The sequence below is a fragment of the Panulirus ornatus genome, chromosome 4 (genome assembly GCF_036320965.1).
Source record: "Panulirus ornatus isolate Po-2019 chromosome 4, ASM3632096v1, whole genome shotgun sequence".
Taxonomy (NCBI): domain Eukaryota; kingdom Metazoa; phylum Arthropoda; class Malacostraca; order Decapoda; family Palinuridae; genus Panulirus; species Panulirus ornatus.
Genome location: NC_092227.1, coordinates 11,396,266 through 11,409,495, shown reverse-complemented (window position 1 = coordinate 11,409,495; position 13,230 = coordinate 11,396,266). Strand labels below are relative to the sequence as shown.

General features: G+C 45.0%; 1 long non-coding RNA gene across 1 annotated transcript in view; it reads left to right on the top strand.

The window, feature by feature from the left end:
• Positions 1-13,230, top strand: part of LOC139765873 (uncharacterized) — a 209,814-nt gene that overhangs the window by 162,100 nt on the left and 34,484 nt on the right. The window contains exon 5 of the long non-coding RNA XR_011716752.1: positions 8,964-9,101. This is a non-coding gene — a long non-coding RNA (uncharacterized lncRNA). The remainder of the gene's footprint in view (positions 1-8,963; positions 9,102-13,230) is intronic.

The following is a 13,230-nucleotide window of genomic DNA, read 5'->3' as shown; positions in this document are numbered from 1 at the left end:
CATTGTGGGTTCCAGCGCTTTGAATCCCTCGTTGAAACTCTCATTTGCACTACACGACAACACACTGTCTTTACCGGGCCAGTTCGCTCTACAGTTGTGGGCCAAGTTGGCAAAGGGCCACTTCCTTGGGTCGTGTGTGCTTATGGTGCATTTTCTCAACACTGGTCTTGTTATTCACGCTTTTGATATTGTTATTCTAGGCTCTTGTTTTCATGGCGTCGGTGAAACTGTCTACGATTTAGTCCATAAAAGATGTCTGTCAGTAATGTCTGGAAGTGTCTGTATTGTCTATGAATGTCTAAAATGTCTTAAGGTTTATGGAAAACGTTTGCTGTAATGCTCATCAGGATTTCCCGTCCCTGATCTTTATGTATCAAGTCTGTGATGACAGAAGTAAGGAGGTGTGAGTGTGGCAGTGTAGACTCTTTGATTACCACAGGTAATCTTTACCTCCCTCACCGGACTACAGAGGACGTGGTCTTGGAATCCTCTGTGTGTGTGTGTGTGTGTGTGTAGGGGTATGGATTATTACCCACGATCCTGTCACACATGAGAGATTAAGACAGACTGTTCCACAAAGCCGTATGATTTTCTCCTTTCTCCCACAGAGGAACAAAAATTGATGGCTGTAGTCAGGTAATCATGTCAGTAAGGAGCTTTCCTTCACTCGGAAAAGCCATGAGAACACATATTCAATCAGTATATGTGTGAGGAACTGGTGATCATTCTCTCCGTCGTGTTACCGGTGCAGTAGGAAACATCTGCTGGTAAAATCAACCGTGAAATGATCTGATTCGAGGTAAATTTCGTCCGAAAAAGTTGCCAAAAACTTTATCAAAAAGAAAAAGCTATGTTTAGCCATTCGCAATATTATAGAGAAGGTCTTTACAGTGAGCAAAATCAGCTGTGTCCCCTGTGTAACATGCACAGTTCAGTATTGTGTAGAATACTTTAGAAAAGAGTGTACAAAAGAGTGAAGTTGTTCTCCCAGTCTCCAGGCCCTGTGAGTGGGCCGCGGTTCAATCTGCATCATCATGCTACTTGTGCTGGACTCCGCTTGGCCTCCCATGACACGAAAGGGAAGCCGCCACCAGACGGTCGGACACTGTGGGAAGAGAACACAGACAAAGACGGATGAAACTGATCTCATTTGCAACAAAGCGTTACTGTCACTCACAACACCGTCTCCCTGGTGACAGTCGCAGTAGGGCGACTTCAGTTACCTCCTGTCCAAAAGGTTGCTGTCTTGTACATCTTACAATGTTTCGTAAATCCTATGGATTTAGTGTTGATATGGGTGAAAGGTCATATTGCAGACTGGTCACATGAGCCTCGTTCTCCCAGATGAGGTCAGACGTAGAGTCCTGGCACATATTCAGGATTCTCGTCTCACCGTCGGACTCCCTCTGGGATAACACAAGAATCTCCACCTCATGGAGAAGGACATCAGACGTAGCGATGCCGGAAGCACAGACCCTCGTCAGGTATCGTCCACCTCCTCTTACGACGGGTGAAGGACTCGACAGGTGATTATGAACTATTAAGAGGAAGTCTGCCAGGATGCGTCAGGTGGCGGTGTATATTCTATGATGCCTGAGAGCCACCGTGAGCGAGTATGTATATGAACCATGCTTACCAGCTGGTGCTGTTGGGTGGTAGACACATCAGGTGATCTTTTCATGAAGTCAGTCGGCGATCACGTCCTTTCTATCTTTCTACTTTTCATCCACCGGTCCAACTGCCCTTCCCTCCCTTCCAACCACCCACCCACTCACCCACCTTCTAACCATACAGCCTTCCAACTGCCCACCTCTCTTCCAACCATCCTCTCTTCCAATCACCCCCCCACCCCTGCCAGACATCCACATCTCTTCCACCCATCTACCCTTCCAACCATCCGCCCCTCCACTAGTCCACTCTTGTAACAATTAATCCACCCTTCCAACCACCAGCCTTACAGGCATCCCCTGCTTCTCCCTGGCGTCCACAATGTCCACGTACATCCATCTTCCATCCCCCCTTCTAGACAACTACAGTTCTCTTAATATTTCTCCTCGGGTCAGGCCTCACAGAAATTTCCCCTTTCCTCTCCCGAGTGGAATTGATCTCCCGTGAGTAAATCTTGCCAGGACACCGAGCTGTACCGTCCATAAAGCTGATGATACCGGTCCACAACGGTCCAGAGGTCCACAACGGTCCAGAGGTCCACAACGGTCCAGAGGTCCACAACGGTCCAGAGGTCCACAACGGTCCAGTGTTACCACAAAAGTCCGTCCGTCAGCGTCGGGAGGAGTCTGGCAATGCCATGAAGAAGGAGGATCAGCGTCAGTTGAGTCGTGGGGTGATGATGCTGGAGGTGTGAGGAGTATTGTGGGTGCTGGGGGAGGAGGAGGACGACGTCCATACCATAAGGAAAAGTCCCGTTGCGCTGCACACACATGCTATAGAGGAGGGAAACAAACAGGAAGTACCTATCAACAGAAAAAGAAATATAAGATTAGAGACGTTTTGTTAACGAAAAGGAAATGATTTGCTCTACACTGTTACATGTATATAGGAGTATTACAGTTAGTTCCATGAACTTGTTTCTACCCGGTGTTCGGTGTAATGTGATAATACTTGTAGAATTAGGACAAAAGAATATAACTTGGTAGTTGATCGATTCTGACATCTGTAAACCTCTTCTAAACTGCTGGTAAATGTTACCAGCGCCCACATACGAAGTACGTGGGTGTGATAAATAAAAACAATGTTGCATGGTGAGGAATGCGGACTTATAGTTAGGGATGAAATGGAAATGTTTTTTTTTTTACATCATCTCCCTATTACCCAGTGTAAGAAATGATTTAGGATTCGATAACCTTAACTTCCATTGGAAACTTCACAAACTTCAACAGAAAATGAGGCGATATTGATATGTCAACAGGTTGTCCAAACCGGATGAATATTACACGAAGATGAATATCAGAAGTGGATGACCAGTGGGGCTGGATGAATATCGGATGACGGGAAGACTGACATGAGAAATGTATATTTGATATTCTCGTATCAGGTTAGCGAATGCAGTCGTGGACATAAGTCCCCACGGAGATCAGGTTTTGAATGAGGCACGATAAGGACAGGAGGATTAGATAGATAAGAAAGGAAAGGAGGAAACACGAGAAGATGAAGAATCTAAGAGGTTTTAAGGCAGTTGGAGAACCTGCCTTTTGAATTAGAGGCATTTCTTAACTCCGCAGGGGAAAAATATGAGAAGGTAAGGAGAATGACAAAGAGATATGAACTGCTTTCGACCCAGACGTCAACCCACTGTGCAAAGTAATTAACCCCGTGACCTGGATGTGTGACCCCCTCGACGTCAGCTGGACTGGTTTAAGGTTAGGATAGATCAGTAGATTCCCCTCCGCCAAGAGCACAGTTGATGCCAAGAGAGAGAGAGAGAGAGAGAGAGAGAGAGAGAGAGAGAGAGAGAGAGAGAGAGAGAGAAACTTCCAAAAGCAGACGTCTACGTTTGGGAGAGAATGTAAAAAGGCGAAAGTTGAGAGGTATTGTGAAAAGCTGATGTCTACGTTTGGGAGAGAAGGTAAAAAAAGCGAAAGTTGAGAGGTATGGTGGGAAAAAGTAAGATAATGAGACGTAGTACGATGGCACGGGAGTATGTTTGGAGTATGAGTGTGACTGGTGGAGAACCTGGAGGAAGAGGAGTGGTTCAGGCGACCCCTGGAGTGGACGTGCCAGCAAGGGGACCACGGGATCTCAGGCGAGTCCTAAAGTGGAAGAGGGGCTTAGGTCGTGAGTGCCCAGGAGGTATTTGAAAGAGGAGGTCATTATTCATTGAGGCAAAGATGGGTATGATGGTCCCAACGGTGTTGTATGGACGGGGACCTTGGGGTTGTGTGTGTAAAAGAACAGAAAAGGATGGATGGGCTGTAGGACAGGTTGTGGTATGAGGGAGGTTGATTGTGTGAAGGTTAAGTGGCAGAATGGACTGTAAAGAGTAATGATGATTTCCTTAGACTTGAGTTCGAAAGCCATGTCTATTAATCCAAGAATTCAATATTTTTTTTTCATACTATTCGCCATTTCCCGCATTAGCGAGGTAGCGTTGAGAACAGAGGACTGGGCCTTTGAGTTAATATCCTCACCTGGCCCCCTTCTCTGTTCCCTCTTTTGGAAAATCAAAAAAAAAAAAAAAGCGAGAGGGGAGGATTTCCAGCCCCCCGCTCCCTCCCCTTTTAGTCGCCTTCTACGACACACAGGGAATACGTGGGAAGTATATATATATATATATATATATATATATATATATATATATATATATATATATATATATATATATATATGCGAAAGTGGGTAACGTGGCAGCTGAGTGTATTTTGGGGGGATGTGTGGTACCCAGTGATGTGAAAGAAAACTGACTGGTGCTTGGAAATACCTATTGTCAATTGAGGGACATACATTAGCCTACGTAGGTGAGTGGACGAGATGGTAGGCAGGCTTTTATAAGGTTCTGTACTAAGTGACTGACATGCATGAGAGAGAGACAATTGAACGTGCATGAGCTGTGAGGGTAAAGGTTTGTAGAGGCTTTAGGAAAAAAAGGAAATGTTATGGGAGGAGAAAAAGGGTTTTGAGAGTGAGCTTGGGAAAACAGGCTTGTGTGAAGAGACACCAGGAGAGATTAAGTTTACGGTGGCAGAAAGCGAGAATAAATGAAGGCAGGGGAGTGGGCGAGGAGTGGCAGGGATTTAGGGAAGCAATACTTCCATATGCGAGAGAACTGCATAAGGGACCTTTCGTATACACTTGATCGTATGCCTTTTTCCAATTCATAAATGCAGCATGCTCCTATTTTTCGGGTGTTCTCTTTGCTGCTTGTCTTGGGGAAAAAAATCTGGTCTACGTAGCCTATTACCTTCGTAAACACCATCTGGTTCTTCAACGTCATGGTGAAGCCCTCTCCTCTTACACATCTTGTCTTCTGTGCCTAAGAGAAATATTCCTCTGTGAATCTTACCGAGTCTTCGCTAACAGAACCTTGTCCTGCCTTCGTCTAGCCATAGATCAACTTCCCCATGCATCTGGGTATACATCTCCAGACCCACTTAACAGGGTTCTCGCCTCCTTTCTCCATCACCTCGCTGATCACTTCATCTTTTTTTCCCCATTTTTTTATAAAGTTGATATTCTCTTAAGTCTCTCACGTATCCCTTTCCCGTCTCTCAAATCCAGTCCTCTTCCTCCTTATCTCTTATTCTGCTGTGCCAATAGACACGTGTCTTTCACCATCATGCCAAATTAATTCTGTACGACACTCCACCCGTCTCTTACAAACTTCAGCATCTGCCACCAGCCAGTCTCCCAAACTGGTCTAATACACTCTCGCTCCTTAAACATGCATCTCTTCTTCTTTTATCTGTCTGCTTCTGGAACTTGTCATTCTCGTTCAAATATCCAGTTTCATTTTCTCTTGGTCCCCAGAACACACAGATTGTAATTGCGCGCGCGCACACACACACACACACACACACACACACACAGTAATGTCCCTCCCATCTTCATTCTACCTTAGTTTACCTACGCCTCCCCTAGCTTGATCCTCCTCACTAAGCGCTACGCAGAGGGACCGGCTTGAAAGAGTGCAGTAGAGGGCATACAGAACCATCCTGGGCCCTTCTTACACCACCTTCCAAGACGCCCTCCTCTTGCTGAACCTGTCCACCATCTCCGACCCACACCAGCAGCTCACACGGCAGTTTGGCCATGAATTGCTGACGCACCCCGGTTAACAGAGACCTCCTCCACCTTCACACTCCCACCACGGACTTGTTCTAACCACAAGTTCGTACAGACAGATATGAGAACACTCCTCGACCTGCCATTTCGCGCGAACCTCATAAGCATTCTATGAACAAGTGCACAGCTATGCAAGTCAACAGCTCACTTTCCTGTCAGTCCGGTTATGTGGTGCGTCAACTGTTGTATTCATCACTAAATGTTCCACCAATGGCATTATTTTGTTACGTAATGGTAGAGACAACATTCTGGAAGGTGCTAAGGTCGACCTTGAACTGCTCTGAGGCACGATAGGAAAGGTCTTCCTCAAGGTGAGTCAGCCTCAGCAACTGTGGGTTAGGTGGGTCATCACCTCGAGGAGGACGTGCCAGTGTTTTGCAGTTTGCCTTTTAGTGATTAGGTTTGTGATGGTGTTGCTCAGAACTGTGGCTTTGTTCTGATATTTGTGTTAATGGTGAGAGGTTTGGTGTGAAGTTTTATATTCTTGTACGGGGTCCGACCTTTGTGAGTACAAGTTTGGGTTATAATCAGTGTGTACGTCATTGTGGCATGAGCTATCTGCTGGCTTGGTTGGTGATAGTGTCGTGTGAGGTGGCATGATGATGCAATGAGGGGAGATCATGTACAGTGAAGTCTTGGGAGTTTTTTAGAGTCTAGATGTACCTTGTGATTACTGGCCGCCAGTCTGACATCCTGTAGGTTATCTGTGTTTTGCTAGTGGCTCTGTGTGGGCTGGTTAGGTTTAAGTGTCGAGTCATCAAAATGGGTATGTGGCTAGAGAAGAGCCACCATATATACAGCATTGCCTCAGATACCGTACAAGAAGATGGAAGATGATATTATATATATCTCTTCTCTTTCCATGTATTGCAGTGAACGCTCTTTTGTTCTCGTTTACGTAGAAACGAACAGATGTGTTTCATGGAGCGACATGGGCGCTTCTAGACGGAGAGAGAGAGAGAGAGAGAGAGAGAGAGAGAGAGAGAGAGAGAGAGAGAACGCACAAGGAGTATGTAAATACGAGGTGAATTAGACAGAGGTCAAGCTCCTGGGTTATGGCGAGGGAAGCCCGCTACTGCTGAGCGTGCAAATAAACGGAGAATGAAGTGTGTCAATGCACGGACAATGGAGTATTCCCAGAACTTCTCTGAGTGTGCGAGGCGAGGCAGGAGAAAGCCTCCTCCGTCTTGTTTGTAAGTCTAAATTTCTTCAGAATGCTATATGAGCTGGGCTGAAGGAGGAGCCGGCCGAAAGGGTTGGCCATTTTGCCAGAGAGAGAGAGAGAGAGAGAGAGAGAGAGAGAGAGAGAGAGAGAGAGAGAGAGAGCTTGCTACGGTATACTGTCCCAAAGGCAGGGCTAGCGCGTAGTTCTCACCGCAGGAAAATGAAATGGATTGATGAAAAACATGTCGTGTGAGTTACGTGTTGTCAAGTGTTACGTGTGAGATGGAGAAGAGATTGTCTGTCTGTGGACGAAAAGCCAACGCCCTAAGTGTAACTGTGTGTGTAGCAGAATGTAAAGTGACCAAAGGAGTGAAACTTGACAGCCATTGAAGTGGAGGTTCACCGTGCAGTCGTCACTAACCCACCCGATACCCAGGCGGGCAGTACTGGTCGCATGCATCCCTGGTCAGTGGCTGTCTACCACCTTCATGCCTCCCTGGTCGATGGCTGTCTACCACCTTCATACATCCCTGGTCGGTGGCTCTCTACCACCTTCATGCCTCCCTGGTCGATGGCTGTCTACCACCTTCATACATCCCTGGTCAGTGGCTGTCTACCACCTTCATGCCTCCCTGGTCGATGGCTGTCTACCACCTTCATACATCCCTGGTCGATGGCTGTCTACCACCTTCATACCTCCCTGGTCGATGGCTGTCTACCACCTTCATACCTCCCTGGTCGATGGCTCTCTACCACCTTCATATCTCCCTGGTCAGTGGCTGTCTGCCACCTTCATACCTCCCTGGTCAGTGGCTGTCTGCCACCTTCATACCTCCCTGGTCTATGGCTCTCTACCACCTTATGGAATGAAGGAGAGAGAGAGAGAGAGAGATTACATGGGAAGGATTGAGAGCTGAGGAACCCTGAACAGACATATCGGTTACGTTTTGAACCTGACGTCGACTTATTCCAATTTCTCTTGGAGTGGATGAGGTAAGGATAGAAGGAGTAAGAAGTCTCTCTCTCTCTCTCTCTCTCTCTCTCTCTCTCTCTCTCTCTCTCTCTCTCTCTCTCTCTCTCTCTCTCTCTCTCTCTCTCTCTCTCGACAACAACAACAACAGCAACACGAAAGAGAACTGAAGATATGCCACGCATCCTGGAAGCATGCCTGAGTGTAACATAACACGAAAGGGAAAGGCCTACTGTTAAATCTTACTCCACACTCCCGCCCTCTCTTGTGATACAGTATATTCTTTATGGTCTGGAATGAGAGGCATGTCATTTTCGTGTGTTTAGGAGATGTCTAAACTAATGAAATAATTGTCTAACTGCTTTACGTTCTACCACACTTGACCGTGATGTATTCTAGTGTTCAAGGCATCATGCTTGCAAAGAGAATTTCCCACGTCAGTGTTGCATCTTCTGGCTTATATTTCATTCCAGTTGACCTGGGAACTGTATTTCTATCTAATTTACGGTGTTCGAATGTATTCAGATTTTTGAAAATCTGTATTAGGTCTGTTGGTCCATGATTCTTCAAGAGAAAAGAGATCTAATACTTCTCGCCTCTTTTCTTTTCATAAGTCAGATTTCTCAGATCTGATATAGGTTCGAGTTTTGGTTCATATTTCGCGTCGTTTAGGACAAGAATTGTATCGTATATTCAAGGTGTGGTCTTGCTAGACCTTTTAGAATCAGAATCGTTTCTGGTGTTTCGTAGCCTTTGTGCCTAGCTATGTAAATCTAGCCTTTGGATTCCTTTATTTTTTTCATTACTGTTTTGTATACTTTAGATTGTTATTGATGATAACTTCAAAGATCCATTTCACCATTTACTTAAGTTAGTAGGTATCCAAGTATTTGACAATCGTGTTTAGTATTGACCACATCCAAAGTGCTTAATATTTTACATTTGTCTACATTTAATTTCATCTCATATTTCTCTGAACACTTTCAAGTCTCTCTCATCTCTTAACTCCTTTTTTTTTTTTCTTCGTCTGCAGATTTATGGAGATGGTCGATACGAGAGCCAAACTTTAGATCAGCAGTGTATACTGTGAAGGGAATGGGACCGAGGACTGAGCCCTGTGGCACACACGACTCGTCACGTTCAACCAGTCTTGAAGCTTCGTCATTCAAAGGTAGGCTTTACTTTCAGTCCGTGAGCCAGGCATTGATCCATCAACACTGTCCAATTCCTTATTTCACGTATTTTCAGTCTGTGAGCCAGGCATTGATTTATCAACAGTGTCCAATGCCTTATTTCACGTATTTTCAGTCTGTGAGCCAGGCATTAATCCATCAACAGTGTCCAATGCCTTATTTCACGTATTTTCAGTCTGTGAGCCAGTCATTGATCCATCAACAGTGACCAATTCCTTATTTCACGTATTTTCAGTCCGTGAGCCAGTATTAATCCATCAACAGTGACCAACTCCTTATTTCACGTATTTTCAGTCTGTGAGCCAGTCATTAATCCATCAACACTGTCCAGTGCCTTATTTCACGTATTTTCAGTCTGTGAGCCAGTCATTAATCCATCAACAGTGTCCAATTCCTTATTTCACGTATTTTCAGTCTGTGAGCCAAGCATTAATCCATCAACACTGTCCATTGCCTTATTTCACGTATTTTGATTTACACAGTAGGTTGTTGTGTGGGACTTTATCAAATGCCTTTCGAGAGTGGAGGTTACATTATACTGGAGGGTGTTTATGACGGCTCGTGTGTCGCATATGGCACTGAAAAATTCTAGTACATTTGTTAAAGATCTTTTATACCAGAAAGCTGATCGTAATGTCATCATTTTGTCTCGGTATTTTATTTTATTTTTTCTTTTCCAACGCTCAACCATGAACTGTCGTGAGGGTAGTTGGGCAGTAGTTTCTGCCACATTTCTTATCTCGTTATACAGAGGATGACACTCACCAGTTCCCAGTCTTTAGGGGACTTCACCTTCTGTTGGTGACGTGTTAGGTATTTGGGGGGGAGAGATATACCATTTTGCCGTCTGTCTGTGTGACCTCCTTCAAGAATCTTGAGCTGAGGGGGTTTAGCCAGTCAACTTGTTTTTGGGTTTACTTTGGTCAGAGTTTTTTTTAGTCTTTTCGTAATTCTTAAATTTTCGTTACCTTTCTTTCATCTTTCGTCGTCAGAAAACCTCGACCAAAAAAAAAAGAAAGAAATCTTGGGGGTTGATTTTGTTTGTTTGTTTGTTTCCTGAGATAGCGCTGTCCCAATCGAGACCATCTCATTAACGCTATATATATATATATATATATATATATATATATATATATATATATATATATATATATATATATTGTGTGTGTGTGTGCGTGTGTATGTCTATCTGTGTGTTGTGTGTCTAAAGTATTCTTTCTCCCCTATATATATTTATCTATTTATTCACTTTGCCCCGTCGCCGTCCCCCGCACCAGCGAGGCAGTGCAAGGAAACAGACAAAAGAAAACATATATATATATATATATATATATATATATATATATATATATAAATATATATATATGTGTGTGTGTGTGTGTGTGTGTGTGTGTGTGTGTGTGTATCCTAGTTGCATGAGCTAGGTACCCATTCTATCGACCTACCCGTAGGAGAGGATGAAGAGCTGGGTTGCCTGTGGACCGCCTGCCGCAATCAGGAGTCGAACCTATGCATTTCTCTTCGACTTGACATACAGAGTTGAAGGATATACTTAGTATGGAGGCCATTTTCTCTTCGTTGTGTATCATGTTCAGTTCTTAATGGTCCTGTTGCATTTGGTCTTTACGTTCTCTTTGCCTCGCGTATTTGGAGAAGAACGTGTGGTAATTTCTGATATTAACAGAGACTATTTTATCCTGTTCACGTTTTCTTCGTTGTATGACCCTTCCTCCATCCCCTTTAATGTCCTCAGTACTTCGCAAAGATCTTGAGTGGTTTTCCTATTCATTAATCTGGACTTTCTTGAAATAATGCTTTTTTTTTTTCTTCTCTTGGTAAACTGCTTCTTCATCCAGGCCTGGTTTTGAGCTTGCATTTTGCTCTTTTCATCTTTCCTTCTACGTTTTCACTCTCAGTAAGAAGTAATTTGGAGGTACAGGTATTCCACATCTCTTTTTTCGTATAATTATCAACAACAAGAAATGTCATCCAGTCTGTATTGCTGATTGCGTGTCTTATTTTCTCACAAGTTTTCATTTCTCTGACGTGGGATCAAGACTTTGTTGTTATCAATAGTTTTAAAACTTGTCATTATCTATCACAAGTATGATAATACTATGGTCGCTATTTGCCAGAGCCTCGCTCATAGCTTTTGCGTGTGGTGAGATAATTTTGTTTTGTGATTTAGGAAGGGCCTTAGACATCGATCAGTTGTGTGGGTCGGGTTGATTAATTCGTCGCTACTGTACGTGTGTTTCAGACTTTGTTAGTGTGTTGAGTGAGCGGGAGTGAGAATGGGAAGCCCATCCACCTACGTTTGACCCGTGATCTCGAATTGACCTGACCCATCGTCTTCCATTGTCTCTCCTTGCTTCCTGCCTCTACCTAGGAACTGATTCAAGCTGCCGCATTATGCTTATGTGTCTGCTTTGCCTCGCTCTCAAGCTTGAGCTACCTGGATTATTCTGCCAAGTTTCCTAACTCTCTCTCTCTCTCTCTCTCTCTCTCTCTCTCTCTCTCTCTCTCTCTCTCTCTCTCTCTCTCTCTCAGTGAGGTAAACCCTGTCTACCTTGGGAGTGATCAGTACCTGCCTTACTCTACCATTTTCCACCTCTTCCCTGTTCCCTCCCTCTACCACGGAGCCAGCTCCTAATACACCCATGTTCCTTATCATCCCTGAGTCCCTCTGCCGGGTTTCCCATGTCCAAGGCTACCTAACGAGTTCATTTACCATCAAAAAAAAAAAGAAAAGGGCCAGCTATTTATCGTCGTAACTCTCTACCATCCTTGACGGAGAGGTGATCCCATGAATTGGTGCAGAAAAAAAGAAGAAAAAAGGAAGAAATTCTCCTTCCCTGTAGACAGCCTCAGCTCTCTGTGTTATCCCCCAGCGTTCCACTGTGGGGCGCACAACTCTGTATCATACCTGGGCAGCAGCCCCTGTGTATCCCTGGCGTCCAGCTCTCTCTTTAAGATGGCAGATGAGAGCCTCCTACTTCGTTCTAATTTCCCTCTTGATATTCCCACTCTCGTCATTCGTTGGTTTCCACTTGTATAACGAAAGTTGTTTCCTCGGGAGTGTTTGAAGAACATGTCATCAAGTTTCCCCTTAGAGTTATCTCCTGTCTTGTGTGTGTGTGTGTGTGTGTGTGTGTGTGTGTGTGTGTGTGTGTGTATGATCATTTGTAGGAAAAAGAACTTTGGGTTCTAACTTCCATGTTCTGTAGAACGGAGCTTTTCGTGCATTTCCTCTTCTCTTCGATGTGATTCCATTATTTCTGTGTCTGTCTTCTTCATTTCCTCATCATCATCATCATGGAGAGAGAGAGAGAGAGAGAGAGAGAGAGAGAGAGAGAGAGAGAGAGAGAGAGAGAGAGAGAGAAGTATACCTCCCACCGCCACCCTGGTCTCTCCACCACCCCAACCCTTGAAGTATGTCTTGATCTCCCCACCACACCTCTTCACACCCAGTGTTGTTGTTCTTCCTCCTCCCCACGGGAGAGAGAGACTCCTCCCTCCCCTCTTGTGCCATAGACCTCTCCAGCCTCACCACACACACACACACACACACACACACACACACACACACACACACACACACGCTAGGCCGCAGAGCGCAGCGACAGCAGCAGCGTAGATCATGGGTCAAACGTATCATGGTCCAGGTCCATTATTTCCCTCCTTCAGTCTTTCTGCTGGTGTTGTCCTCACCCCCCCATTTTTCGTCCTCCGATATGTCTTTTCTTTCTTCCTAACCTCCTCCGCCGACCATCCGTTCCCTCGAACGCTCGCTTGCAGCAGCAGTAGAGCGCTTGAAGGTTGGTCCCACAGAGGAGCTTCTTATCATACCACGTAAGTTGAAAGGAAATCGAACAGATGGGTGCTGTTCATCTCTTAACATTTATAGTCCCGGTGGGGGGCAGCCGAGGAGAAGGTGGCTAGCGAGGCTCTCTCCATCTCTTCTCTCTCTCTCTCTCTCTCTCTCTCTCTCTCTCTCTCTCTCTCTCTCTCTCTCTCTCTCTCTCTCTCTCTCTCTCTCTCTCTCTCGCCTCATCGGTCATGTATCTTAAGAAAGCGTTAAGGGTGCTACCGGCAGATTTCGACAGC